This window comes from Ictidomys tridecemlineatus, chromosome 7 (genome assembly GCF_052094955.1).
Source record: "Ictidomys tridecemlineatus isolate mIctTri1 chromosome 7, mIctTri1.hap1, whole genome shotgun sequence".
In the NCBI taxonomy this organism is placed as follows: domain Eukaryota; kingdom Metazoa; phylum Chordata; class Mammalia; order Rodentia; family Sciuridae; genus Ictidomys; species Ictidomys tridecemlineatus.
The window spans coordinates 69,992,673-70,006,975 of record NC_135483.1 but is presented as its reverse complement, the minus strand read 5'-3'; positions in this window follow the sequence as shown (position 1 = coordinate 70,006,975).

The following is a 14,303-nucleotide window of genomic DNA, read 5'->3' as shown; positions in this document are numbered from 1 at the left end:
GCACTCAATCACTGAACTACACCCCTAAACCCTTAATTTATTTTCTCTCTCTCTCTCTCTCTCTCTCTCTCTCTCTCTCTCTCTCTCTCTCTCTAATTTGAGACAGGGTCTTATTAGGTTGCCCGGCTTGTCTTGAACTTGCAATCCTCTTGCCTTAGCCTCCTGAGTAACTGGGATTACAGGTGTGCACTGCCACATCAGGCTTACAGACAACTGATTCTTGACAAAGGTGCCAAAAACATACATTGGGAAAAAAGCCTCTTCAACAAATGGTGCAGGGGGAAATTGAATATCTATATACAGAATAGTAAAACTAGACCAATCTCTCATTCTGCAGAAAAATCATCTCAAAATGGATCAAAGACTTTAGTGTAAGATCTGAAACACTGAAAAAAAAAAAAACCAGAAGAAAACCTAGGGAATATACTTCGAGATATTGGCACAGGCAAAGGTTTGCTGGCTAGGACTTCAATAGCTCAGGAGACAAAAGCAATAATTGACAAATGGGATTACATCAAATTAAAAAGTCTCTCCACTGCAAAGAAAACAATCAGCAGAGTAAAGACACAATCTACAGTTGGAAAAAAATCTTGCCAAATAGTCATCTGACAGAAGATTAATATCCTGAATACATAAAGAACTCAAAAAATCTTAAAAGCAAAAGAACAAGTGATCCAATCCACAGTGGGCAAATGATCTGAACAGACACTTCTGAATACAAGCACAAATGGCCAACAAATATATAAGAATATGTTTCAAGTCTGGGAAATGCAAATAACATCCATGTTGAGATTCCATCTCACCCCCCACCCCCGTCAGAGTGACTATTATAAAAAAAAAGAAAAAAAAAAAAAAGCAAATGTTGGCCTGGAGGTTGTTAAAAAAACAACAACAAAACTTGTAAATTGTTGGAAATATAAATTCATGTAGCCACTATGAGAAACAGTATGAAGCCTCCTCCAAAAATGAATAATAGATCTACCGTACAACCCAGATAAACCATTTTGGGTATATATTCAAAGAAAATAAAATCATAATAAAAAAGAGACACCTGAATACCCATGTTTATTGAAGCACTGTTCACAATAGTTAAGTAATGGAATCAGGCTAGGTACCTGTCAATAGATGAATGGATTTAAGAATTACAGATATAAACTGAGTGTGGTGGTGTATGCCTGTAATCCTAGTGTCTCCATAGGCTAAAAGAGGAGAATCTCAGCAATCCTCAGCAACTTTGTGAGAACTGTCTAAAAATAAAAAGAACTGGGGACATAGTAGCTCTGTGGTAAAGTACCTGTAGGTTCAATTCCAAGTACCATCCCCCCTACAAATATGGTACATATATACTCAATGGAGTATTATTCACTCATAAAGAAAAACGAAATGCCATTTATAGGAAAATGAATGGAACTGGAGGACAACACGTTAAGAGATATGAGCCAGACACAGAAAGATAGGTACTGCATGTTTTCTCTCATATGTGGAAAGTTAAAAATAAATAAATAAATAAGCAAATAAAGATAAAGAGATGAGCTGAAAGTAGAGGAGGGACTATTAGGGAAGAGAAAGGTGACCCAGTTTATATATATTTAATCTAGGAGAAATGGGAGAATGGGGAAGGTAAGAGAGGGCAGAGGGAAGGTAGAGATGATCAAGGTAGAATATGTGCATTTATGTAAGTGGTGGAGTGAAACCATTTAACATGTATAGTTTAATTTAATATGCATCAATAATTGCAATTTTATAAAAAAAAGAATATAAATCTCAGGCTGGGCATGCTGTTGCACACTCATAGTTCCAAATATTTATGAAGCTGAGGGCAGAAGGATGTTTTGAGCCCAGGAGTTTGTGGTCAACTTAGGCAACACAGTGAGACCCTGGCTCAAAACAACAATAACAACAACAACAACAACAATAACAACAACAAAGAGCCCTCAAAACCAATATAAAATTTAGCTGGGCCTAGTATTCATGCCTGTAATTCTAGCATCTCAGGAGGCTGAAGCAGGAAGGTCACAAGTTCAAGGCCAACCTCAGCCAAGCAACATAAACCCTACCTTAAAAAAACAAAAACAAAAGGCTGGAAATGTAGCTCAGTGGTAAAGCACGCTGGGTTTGATCTTTGAACCACAAGAAAATAAAAATAAAAATAAATAAATATAGAATTCTTTGCTTCAAAATTTCCTCAAATCAGACTGTACACTTAAGTTTTAGAAAGGTGATTAAGGATGCTGATCTTTCTTTGATTATCAAAGAAAAGGAAAACTAGGCAAAAAAGAAAAAACAAGCTAAAATACTAAGTAAAAAGGGACATTGAGCAAACCTACCATTACAGCAGGCTGTGCCCAGTCTTGTCTCTCCATCCACATGAACTTTTCAAGCCTTGAATGCTACATACATCCTTCTCCTCTAACTCTGAGGCCTCCTCCCAGCCCTTGCCCTTGCCCTTGCTCTTGAACCTCAAGTTCTCAGCCAATATCCTTAGAGAAGCTTCCCTTTACTCCCTGCCTGGGTTAGACCACATCGGCTACCCTCAATACAATACACCATGTGCTGTTGCACAAAAGCACTTACCAGTATTGATGATGGTGATGGTGATAGTGATGATGATGATGGTGATTTTGCTGGTGATGCTGGGGAATTTGCTGATGGTGATGGTGATGATGGCAATGGTGATGTTGGTGATGGTGGTGATGGTGATGGTGATGAAGATGGAGATAATGATGTTGGTAGTGGTGCTGATGATTCACACTGCTGAGGATCAAAACCATTCTGGGAAAGTTTTTCCCACTCAGCTACACCCCACCCTCTTTTTTCATTATTAATTTTAGTTATGGAATTATTCAGTTCATGCTATACTTCACCCTATATCATAAGTTCCAAGAGGAGGGAGAAATGATCTACATATGCTGAACTTTAAATGCACTATGGCTTCTGGCATAAAATAGGCACTCAAGTGGCTGGGGGCTGTGGCTCAGTGGTAGAGCACTTGCCTGGCATGTATGAGGCACTGGTTTTGATTCTCAGTATCGCATATAAATAAATAAAATAAAGGTCAATCAAATAATATATATATATATTCTCAAATAAATATAGTTAAAAGAAGAAGAAAGAAAAAAGAGAAAAAGAAGGAAACAAAGAGAAAATAACAAGAGGAAAACAATGAGACATAAAAAGAGGGGCTTAAGACAAACACTAAATTTATCTGGTTTGGCAAATATTTGACATTTATTATATGGAAACTGGGGTGGAAATGGGAATAGGAGAAGGATAGGCACACATTTGTGGATGTGAAGCTCTCAGACAAGAGAAATAGAGCGGAAGCTGACCACTTCATTTCTATTTCAAAGTTATCTCCAATCCCACACACCCCAAATGAGTATATGATCTGGTTCCTATTACTTTTCTTATTTTTTCCCTCTTTTTTTTTTTTTTTGCAATCACACTAAATATTAACACCTACTCCAAATTAGGACAATTTGTCTTGAAAAACTGACAGTACAAGGGTTATGAGAATTGGGGACAGAATGTTAATGGAGATGTGGGATGGAGAGTGGTTTGAGAGGAGCATTATTGCTCCTTGGAAATAGTAGCATGTTTTTCTGAACTTTTGAACCAAGATTAGATTAACAGATAAAAACAAAAGTAGTAATTGTTTAGAATGCATGGCCAGTGTTTAGTGGAAGTTGATTCAGATAAGTGTGTGGGCTGATACAGTATTTATTTAATTATCTATTTGCTCACTCAGAAACATTGCTTCAGTATCTATATTCAATGCACTGACTTGAGATGGTATCTGGATTACAGTAATAGGTTAGAGCCTTGTCCATAGTCTCAAGGAAATTATAAAGTAGGGAGAGAGATATTGAAATATACCCAAAGCTAAAATGCATCTTGAGGGATTGAGTATGTTGCTCTGTGGTAGAGTTTTTGGGTCCTATCCCCAGTATTAAAAAAAAAATCATCTTGAGATCTGAGTTCCATAGAGAGATGTCAAAAATTGACTTGCTACCTACAATCAGCAATAATGTACTGTATACTTAAAAAAATCTAATAAGAGGGAAAATATTATGTGAAGAGGTTTTACCAAAACAAAACAAAATAAAACCAAGTAAGAGTCAGATTTATACGTTACATTCAAAGAAGGTTTTAAAAAAGTGATTAAGACATTTTGGCCCCTCATTCATTATGTAAGATATGCAGAGCGCCCCCTGTGGGTGAGGACTGGACCCCGGTGGAGAGATTTCCTAGGCCTTACACAGCTGGGTCAGAGTCTATCTGCTGCCAGAGGTCCCTGCTGATGTGCTGCATGTTCACCATCTGTACTTAGGGACCCACAGAATCTGTCCGAGACAAAGAGAGAAGAGAAGCCAAGAGTCAGCCTGATCTTCTTCCCAAACACCCTACAAAATCTCTTCTTTCCTTGTAGCAGGGAGTCTTTGGCAAACCTTTGTTTCCAGAAGGTTCAAATGAGGTGCAGACAAAAGACTAGAGTCTGTGGCTCAGTAAGCACCCAGCTGTGAGCAGAAGCCAATCTCTCTATTTATGGGTTTTTAGTCTGCTTCAGTGGTTCCTCTCAGAGCTTTGCCTTCTTCTGGGAAGAAAAATTTCATTTCATGAATTCTGCAGCTATATAATGTCAATGACCCCACTGACCCTTCTCTTTGCCCTAGATCTTTCCTTGAACTGGCTGGTGAGGGTGAGGTGAGGGGGATCTGTGATACATGATTGAGGGGTGTAGATTCTGCCAGTTTTTAGTAAAGATGGTGGTAGTTGTTTGAGTCATTAAAATGTGGATACGACTTACTGTTTCTTTTCAATTGGAACAATGACTACCACCAATCTGGAGCTATAAAGAAAGTTCTACTGAACATACACTGTGAAATATAGTTTTTAGTTGTTGTTTTAAATCTGATATATGAACAGGTATAGTAGTTCAGGCCTGTAATTGTAGCCACTTGAGAGTCTGAGGCAGGAGAATTGTAAGTTTAAGGCCAACCTGGGCAACTTCATGAGACTCTGTCTCAAAATAAAATAATAAAAAAGGAAGGGCATGTAGCTCAGTGGTAAAACACCCCAAGTTTCAATTTCTGGTACCAAAAAAAGAAAAGAAAAGAAAATTCTGGTATATGTATTATGCTTTTATCAAGGAAATTTTTGTTGTCCCTATTAAAATTTTTATTGTTTATTTATTTTCATTTTTCCAGATGACTTAAAGTGTTAATAGTTTGCTGACATTAACTCTTATATTTTTCTGTTTCTTTCAAAATTCAGTAAAATCATACTTTTGTATTTTTCCAGGACAATGGGTTTCGTATTTTGAAGGCAGACATAATTGTCACTGGAAAAAGTTACTACTAATCAATATTTGAGCGAGATAGGCAGGATATTATGGGTAACACAGACTCATTCAATATGCCTCATTCTTTTTCACTTACAGATTTGGAACATGTGATGCAGGATTTAAGAACTACTGGATTCTTTCTTTGAAAAAAACATTTATTTTGAAATTTCTATTTTTTATTAAGGAATAATGGACAAATAAAACATATATATTCATATTAACATGATGTGTTTTGGTATATGCATGTATTGTGAAAGGTTAAATCAAACTATGATACCTAGCACTCACTTATCATTTTTTTGTTGTGAGAACATTACAGATCTACTCTCTTAGCAACTTGCAAGAGTGTAATAAATTATTAACTGAGGTTACCATGCTGTTCAATTGATCTCCTGAACTTATTTATCCTGTCTAACTGGAACACCGTCCATCTCCCCATCTCCTCCACCTGCCACCATCTGTTGGCTACCATCTTTGTACTTGCTGCCTCTAGGAGTGTGACTTCTTTAGGTTCCAGATAGAATTGAGAACATATGGTATTTGTCTTTCTGTGCCTTGATTATTTCACTTAGCAAATGTCCTCTATGCTCTTCCATGATGGGATTTTATTCTTTTTTTAAAGGCTGAATACTATTTCATAAATTCTATATTATTATTTTTGTATTTATATATTATATAATATTAGTATATATCATATTTATATGTTATGTGTTTTGTTATGATATATATATATATATATATAATTTCCTTTATGCAGTCATCTGCCATTAGACACTTGGACTGATCTATGCTATTGAGAATAATGCTGCAATGAACATGGGAGTACAGATATTTCTTTGGCACACTGATAGCAACTGTCTCCAATATATATATCCACTTGTGTGATTGCTGGGTCATAGCATAGCTCTATTTTTTTTTCCAGGAATGTTCATATTATCTTCTAGGAGCAATATTAATTTATTCCCACAAACAGTGTGCCAGGATTTCCATCTTACCACAGCCTCAACAAGTTTCAGCCCCTTGGAGAATAGCCATTTTGTAAAATAGACACTAGTATTGCTGTATGTATATACGTGGCTGTATAACCAATGTGATTCTGCAACCTGTACACGTGGAAAAATGAGAATTCATACCCCATTTGATTCAAATGTATGATATGTCAAGATCACTGTATTGTCATGAGCAACTAATAAAAAAAGAGAGAGAGAGAGAGAATAGCCATTCTGTACTGGTTCTTCACTTATTTTCTCTCTCTCTTCCTTCCTCTCTCCCTCCCCACCTCCCTTTTTCTCTCTCTCTCTTTGTGTGCTTTTTCTTGTTACTGGGGATTGAACCCCTGAGCTACACCTACAGCCCTTTTTATTTTGAAACAGGGTCTCCCTAAATTCATAGGTTGGCCATAAACTTGTGACACTCCTGCCCCCTCTTAGAGAAATTGCTGGGATTATAGGCATGTGCTTCTGCTACCAGCCCCTTCGCTGATTTCTTTTATTTTTCACTTTTTGTTTTCTTTATTCATATTTTAATCAGGCTTTTTGTTTTCTTACTATTGAGTTGTTTGAATTCCTTATATATTTTGAACATTAATCCCTGATCAAATGTATTGTTTGCAAATCTAGTCTTCCATTCCAAAGGCTGTCTTTTCACTCTGTTAATTGTTCCCTTTGCTGAGCAAGAAGCTTTTTAGTTTGATGCAATCTCACTTGCTTATTTTTGTTTTTGTTGCCTGTGCTTTTGAGGTCATATCCAAAAAATTATTTCCTAGACCAATGTTAAGGAGCTTCCCCGCATTCCTCAAGTAGTTTCTCAGCTTCAGATTTTATGTTTAAGTTTTTAATCCATTTTGAGTTTTTTTTTTTTTTTTGGGTAGGAGGTAAGGGTCCAATTTCATTGCTCTGCCTGTTGATATCCAGTTTTTCTAAAACCACTTATTGAAGAGAGACGGTCCTTTCTCCATTGTGTGTTCTTGGCACCTTTGTAGAAAGCAATTTACTCTAAGTGGGTAGAATCATTTCTGGGCCCTTTTTTCTAAGAATTGCTAAATTCCTGAAGTCAATTTGCTGATACTTGAGTTCACCCAGCCGCATTACAAATATGCTTTCTTTGGTTGGCATTTGCTTGATTTATTTTTTTTTTTGCCCAAGCATTTACTTTAATTTTCTATGGTAATTTATAAATGGAATTATAAGGGGATTTTTAAAAATAGAACATAATTGGTACATTATCTTTTTTTATTGATGCTTCTCTCAATTATATAGAATCGTAGCTTTCACTGTGGAATATTTATACATATATAAAAACATAATTTGACCAGTTTCACTTTCCAATACTCCCCTACAAGACATTACCTCTTATTTTTTTTATTTTTGTGGTCCTTCCTGGGGATTGAACCCAGGGGTGCTCTGCCATAGAGCTACATCTACAGCCCCTTTTTATTTTTTGAGACAGATGCTAAGGAGCTGAGATTGGCTTTGAACTTGTAATCCTCCTGCCTCAGCCCTCAGGTCATTGAAATGATGGGTGAGCATCATTACATTTAGCAAGCAGACATTGCCTTTTGAATGATTAAAAATAAATATAGTGGTTAATAGATCTGTTCTTTATTTTTCCATCACTTGGGAAATTATATTTGTGTAACAATATTCCCAAATATATTAACCAGGTGAACTACCCCAATGGGATGGAGGAACTCACAGACCAAATTAAAATGCCCAAATCACAACGTGCATTAAATCATATAAAAATACATGATGAGAACGCCAGGGGAGAGAGGGAGGAGAGGTTAACTCACTTGGTATAGGGTGCAGGCAGGGTAGGACCACACTGTCTGATTTCTGATATTTTCTATGACTCATAAGTCCTCCCAGTTGATGGTATGGTTATTGAAAGGCCTAGCAGATGGAATTGATCCAGTGTCCACACACTCATTTTCTGAATCCAAGAGATGCAGGTTGATATTCCTGGTATGTGTTGAGACTTGCAATTGGCTTACTGAATGTTTGTGGACCTTATCAGAATTTCTCCAGGAAAACGTTAAGTAGGGCCAGAAGGAGACCATGATGGCTGCTGCTAAAGCATCACCAATTTAGAGGTGGCATAGCTGCAATACAGGTTCACACGCTCATAAATCATCACTTGTTCTTTCCATCCCCAAGTATTATTTTTACTTTTTCCGTCACATATTCCATTTATTTTTCCTACCTTTAACATGTCTTAGAAGTTACTTACTTTACACTTAGTAAATCTTGTGTCTTCTGCCTGTATCTTTGAAGTTACATCCCTCCTTACGAGTTTCACTCATTTTGCTTGCTTTCCATGGCAGATTTGAACGTTTTCCAACAATATGGTAAATACATATTACATTGGCCTTTGGCAATGATATCAAAGTTCTTTGTCTTAAACACATGTACATATGTAGTGGAGGGAGAGGTTAATTCATAGATCGATATATATGTTGGTGATGGTGGGGAAAAGAGCCCAGGGCCTCATGCATGCTAAGTATGCACCCTACCATTAAGCCACATCCTCTTTATTAAATCTTTATGTCTTTCATGGTAAAAGTCAAGAATGTGTGTAGGTTTTGGAACATTATTGAGCCTGTTTTCCATTTGCTATACTTCTTAAATCTTAAAGTAGTTTATCAGTGTTTAATTTAATGCACACAAAGGTACTTGCCATTAAATAATTAAGTTAATCTAATTTTATCTTGCATTCCTTCAAGATTTATTACTAGCATTTGCATTTGATCTTTTTTTGTAGGTATAAGACATTTAAATTTAGCGCTATATATGTTAACTGATTTTAATTATCTGAGCAACTCTTCTCGGATGCTGTTAGCAATTGCTTATGTTGTGTCAATGTGGACTAACAAACATTTGAGCAACTGATCAATTTTTTGGAAGAAAATTTATTGCTGGGGCTGGGGATGTGGCTCAAGTGGTAGCGCGCTTGCCTGGCATGCGTGCGGCCCAGGTTCAAACCTCAGCGCCACATACAAATAAAAAACAAAGATGTTGTGTCCGCCGAAAACTAAAAAAAATTAAATAAATATTAAAATTCTCTCTCTCTCTCTTTAAAAAAAAAAGAAAATTTATTGCTAAGTAGAGGAGCTTCTGTATTTTCAGATGATATAATCATGTTTCACAAAAGAAAGTTGATTTAAAAATGATTCGAATTATAAGTTGACTCAATGATGGAGACATTTTTTTCCCCAAATAAATACATTGGAATCTATTATAAATGGAAAAACAATACCATAAATTCCACTTAGCTATAGCATTACATTTATAAAAAACTTGAAACAAATTTTAAAGTAGATAAGAAGATTCAGATTTTCCCTCATGTGTAAAGACAGCAGGAAAAATATTTAGGGAAAGGAAAAAGTCTCTAAAATATAGATGGCCCTGAAAAAGTTATTTAGAAACACAGTTTAGATAAAAGAAACTTAAATGAAAATTTGGAATTCAAGAATGAGGAAGTCATGACTCAAAAGAACTTTTATAAACAGGTGAACCCAGTTGTATCTTGAAATGATAGTGTGGTCATCCAGGATTCTCAGTACCTTCCCCGACTTTGGTGTTAGTGGGAAATGTTTTGATAGAAGAATAAGTGCAAAGAATCTTGAACTTTACTCAGCAAATTTGTTGGTGGCATTGAAATTTTTAATTGAATTTACATGTGCCAAAAGCTCATTGTTCTCTCTGATATGCAGATGCTAACTCACAGCAAGGTGTGGGGGAATACAAATTCAGTGGATTAGATAAAGGGAAATGAAAGAAAAGGGGGAAGGATGGGATTAGGAATGACAGTAGTATGAATCGAACATAACTTTCCTATGTTCACATGTGAGTATATGGCCAGTGAAACTCCACATCACGTACAACTTCAAGAATGGGATCCTAATTAGAAGTTATACTCTATGAATGTATATATATCCAAATACATTCTACTGTCACATATATCTAAAAAAACAAATAAAAAAATTTTTAAAAAGAAGAGAGAAAATGAGTAAGTGATGTTGATATTACTGGATCCACGATTCTGAGAGAATATATTAATATACAGGGGGAAGAAAAAAAATCCCATAGTGTAGGATTTGAGGTAGGTATATGTATCAATTCATCTTAAAATAATTTCTTTCATAGCTAGAGCTATTAAAAGGACCTGAAGCAATGAGCACAGCTAATACTTATCATTACAGTCTCCAATATGGGAAGGACTGAGAGCTCCAAGGAAAAATGACTGATTCCAGGTTGGAGAGATGAAAGTGTAAGGTGAACCTACCATATTTTTTTGCTATAGAGTAAGAGCTCAAAAAGTAATGGGATCAAGTCAAAGGAACACAGAAATTGGCTTTAATGGATGCTTGTTCTGACCAAAGCTGGAATAATTCAAGCATCACAATGAATAATAGTGGTAAGGGATTATAACACATTTGACTAAAACTAATCTATAAATCTATTATGATACTAGAACTGTTAAAAAAAAGTGTGGGGGGGGGAGTCAGTGTTTTAGTTGGCTTTTTTACTACTGTGACTAAAAGATCTGACCAGAACAATTATAGAGGAAGAAAAGCTTATGGCTTGTGGTTTCAGAGGTCTTAGTCCATAGAAGGTCGGCTCCATTCCTCAGGGCTTGAGGTGAGACAGAACATCATGGTGGAAGAGTATGGCAGAGGGAAGCAGCTCACATCACGATCAGAAAACAGAGAGAGAACTTCACTTTCCAGATACTATATATATACCCATGCCCTCAATGAATCACTTCCACCAGCCACAACTCACCTGCCTCCAGTTACCACCCAGTTAATCTCATCAGGGATCAATTAAATGATCAGGGTAAGGCGAAACCCAATTGTTTTTCCCCTAAACCTTCTTGCATTGTTTCACCCATGAGCTTTAGGAGGACACCTCATATCAGGGCTACAAAACACTTCTCTGCAGAATGCTTCTAGCTAATAAAATGGAGACCAGAGTTAGCAATTACTGTTTTACAACCACCAGTGTATTAATTAATTCAAACAAGAATTAAGAATTGCTATTAAATCTACCTATTAATTGTAAAGAAATAAATGTACCTTTAAATAGGAGAGCTGACAGTAGCTATATTAACCAAGTGTTTTATTCAGGCTCTTTTTTTTTTTTCTCTTTGTCTCTGTGACCAAGTGACCTGACAAGAACAGTGTAGAGAAGGAAAAGTTTATTTTGGCTCACGGTTTTAGAGATTCAGTCCACAGTTAGCTGACTCCATACCTCTGGGCCATAAGTGAGGCAGAACATCATGGTGGAAGAGTGGGGCTGAGGAAAGCAATTCAGGACATGAGAGCCAGGAAGCAGGAAGCAGAAAGAGCAGGAGTGAGAGAAGGGGAGCAAGGGAGAGAGAGAGAGAGAGAGAGAGAGAGAGAGAGAGAGAGAGAGAGAGAGAGAGAGAGAGAGAGAGAGAGAGAGAGAGAAAGAGAGAGAAACTCTGCTCACCAGGGACAAAATGTAACCCCTAAAGGCAACACCCTCAGTTACATATTTCCCCCAATCCTACCTGCCTACTGTTATAGTCCAGTTAATCCATCAGTGGATTAACCCATGCATTAGGTTACGCCACTCATAATCTTACCATTTTACCTCTGAAAATCCTTGCATTGTGTCACATGTGAGCTTTTGGGAGATACCTCATATCTAAACCATAACATTAAGTAATCAAATTAATCAGCATCATTATGTAATAAATAAATTTATTATGTGCTTCCTAATGTGACATAGAGCAACACAATATATCACCAATGTTGTATTCTTCCCCAAGATGGTTAACCTGAATCTAATCATGAAGAAGTGATCAGACACACGCCGGTTGTAGGACACTTTCCAAGACAACTAACCTGGATCTTTAAGACTATTAATGTCAAGACAGGAGAAAGCAGTTTTGAGGAATCTGCCTAGAGGTTTCAGAGTTGCATGCTGAAGTATTTAGGTATAAAATGCCATAATATCTATAACTTATTGTGAAATGGCCATGTACCTTTCTGTATCTATAATCTATCAAACATAAGAGTGAGCAACTATTATGTAAACAATCAGTGAGTTTAGAAGGGTGTCTATAGTTTCTGTTGTTCTATTTGTTCAACTTTCCATTAGGTCAGATGTTTGTCAAAATAAAATATTGGGATGGGGGGGGGTAAAGAAAAAGAAATATGCTTGGTAGAAAGGGATAATGCATGGTTAGTTGGTGGTTTAAAAATTAAGAATATTAGGCTATGAAATAATAATTTGTGTATTTAAATAGTGATTTAAATGTAAATTTAACACCAGAGTTAATTTTACTCAAGTGGTAACTTCTTACTAAGTGCATACTATAGGGCATACATATAATCAAATTGGACCTATTTAATTATTTTCTTATATCCTATAAATGTGTATAAAATAGAAAATAATTGCTGATTTGGTCATCTCATTACTTGAGAGGCAGGATTGTGGGGTGGTGAGGGTAAAATGGGCTGGAATCCTTGAAAATTCTGAATTTGTTTAGAATTTTGTTTATATTGTAGCTAAGAGTAAAGGAAAATAAATATATAAATACCAATGCCCTGGGAGTGTCAGTTATTTTTTAAAATAGTGCTGGGACTTGAACTCACGGCCTCATGCAAGCTTTGTAAGCACTCTACCACTGAACCATGCCCTCAACCCTCAGTTTCCATTTCAATTAGTTTTTATATTTTCAAAAAATCATGTTATTTAGGAATTGGAGCAAGTATATTAATTGCATTTGTTTTAGTTATAAGTGACAGCCATCTGGAAGTAGCTTAGGGAGAATGGAAAATTGACTGAAGGAGAGGGTGGAGAGTTAAATCACAAGAGGTGTGAAGATTTAACTGGTCTTAGTAGCAACTGAAACTAAGGACATAAATTCTGATGGTGTCTTTTAGTCTCTCTCTTGCCTTCTATTCACTTTTTTTTATTAGGTTTATACTCTGTAACGGTTGATCGTATTCCTCTATGGAGCCGGGAACATACCCATTAAAAAATGGGAAGGTGTTGGGGGTTTCATATGTAGCTTCTGCCAGTAACATCCAGTTAGCATAAAAACTAAGTAAAACAATCTGTTTTTTCACAAGTGAGCTATTGTGTGAATGCTTCTAGGGTGGAGAAAGACGGTAGTATAGTTTAATTATACATCTGCGTTCAAATATTGAGTGAAAAATACACTGTGACATCATTATGACTAAGAAAATTGCAAGTCACACACAGCAAAGAGGTTAAGAGAGGTTAAACAGAAGAATTACCACTTAGCACTGTCCTCTTGAAAGATCGGTTAACTCAAATCCACACCACAGTATTTGTTTTTGAACTGCATGTGATACCTATAACTGAATACCTTTAACTCCTACATGCCTGGAATTTTTCCCAAAACTATGAGAATTCTTTCTGCATTACAAAATTCCTAACCAATAAGCACATCCACAACAAAAAAGTGTGAATACACTTTCCCTCTGAAGGTTCTCCATAAAGTGTTTAACATTTGCCCAACTGCTTCATCCCCCAGAGGACAACAAGAACTAAAAACCATGCCTTATATTGTGATGAATGGCATGTTGTTATTATTTTTTAATTAAGTCTGATTATCTAATTATGAGGCAGTAGCATTGTGGGTAGCAAAAGGACCCAAATTTGTGGAAGAAGTTAAGTGTGTAAGACTCAGTTGGCTTGGTGTGGTACTCTATGCAGTTACAGAACTGCATGCCAGGAACTTGGGTGTATTGGGGTGACTATGCTGGATTTTTTTCCTTTTTCTTTTCTTTTCTCTCTCTCTTTTCCCTCCCTCTCCCTCTCCCTCCCCCCCCTCTCTTTCTTGGAATTGAAACCAAAGCCCTATGCATGCTAAGTATGTGTTCCACCACTGAGCTATACCCCCAGCCCTCTTTGTGCTTTTTTAAACAACTCTTAACAAAGTCAGTTAATGGAATGTTATT